The 230-nt window shown below is 27.8% G+C and overlaps 1 protein-coding gene across 1 annotated transcript in view; it reads left to right on the top strand.

The window, feature by feature from the left end:
- The window catches only part of LOC119593391 (hippocampus abundant transcript-like protein 1), a gene marked incomplete at its 5' end in the record, with an annotated part of 103,114 nt that overhangs the window by 102,609 nt on the left and 275 nt on the right, over positions 1–230 (top strand). The window contains 1 exon segment of the mRNA XM_037942321.1: positions 1–230.

Below are 230 nucleotides of genomic sequence, written 5' to 3'. Positions count from 1 at the left end.
GAATAGGTATTTGTATAAATACTGGAAACCAGATAGTGACTGATTTTAAATTCAAGATTTTCTTTGTTGTGAAATTTTTCTTTCTTTTCTTTTGCTCTCTTTCAAAATTGAAGATCTTTGACACATATCAGAAGTATGAATAGCATGGTGTTTGCATTTTCTTTGTCATTTTCGATCCCATCTTCTTTTTTCTTCATTTTTATCTCGAGAATAAAAATCAAAAAGATGAA

The sequence above is a fragment of the Penaeus monodon genome, chromosome 32 (assembly GCF_015228065.2).
Source record: "Penaeus monodon isolate SGIC_2016 chromosome 32, NSTDA_Pmon_1, whole genome shotgun sequence".
In the NCBI taxonomy this organism is placed as follows: domain Eukaryota; kingdom Metazoa; phylum Arthropoda; class Malacostraca; order Decapoda; family Penaeidae; genus Penaeus; species Penaeus monodon.
The sequence above is the reverse complement of the archived record's forward strand: the minus strand, read 5'-3'. Positions and strand labels throughout refer to the sequence as shown.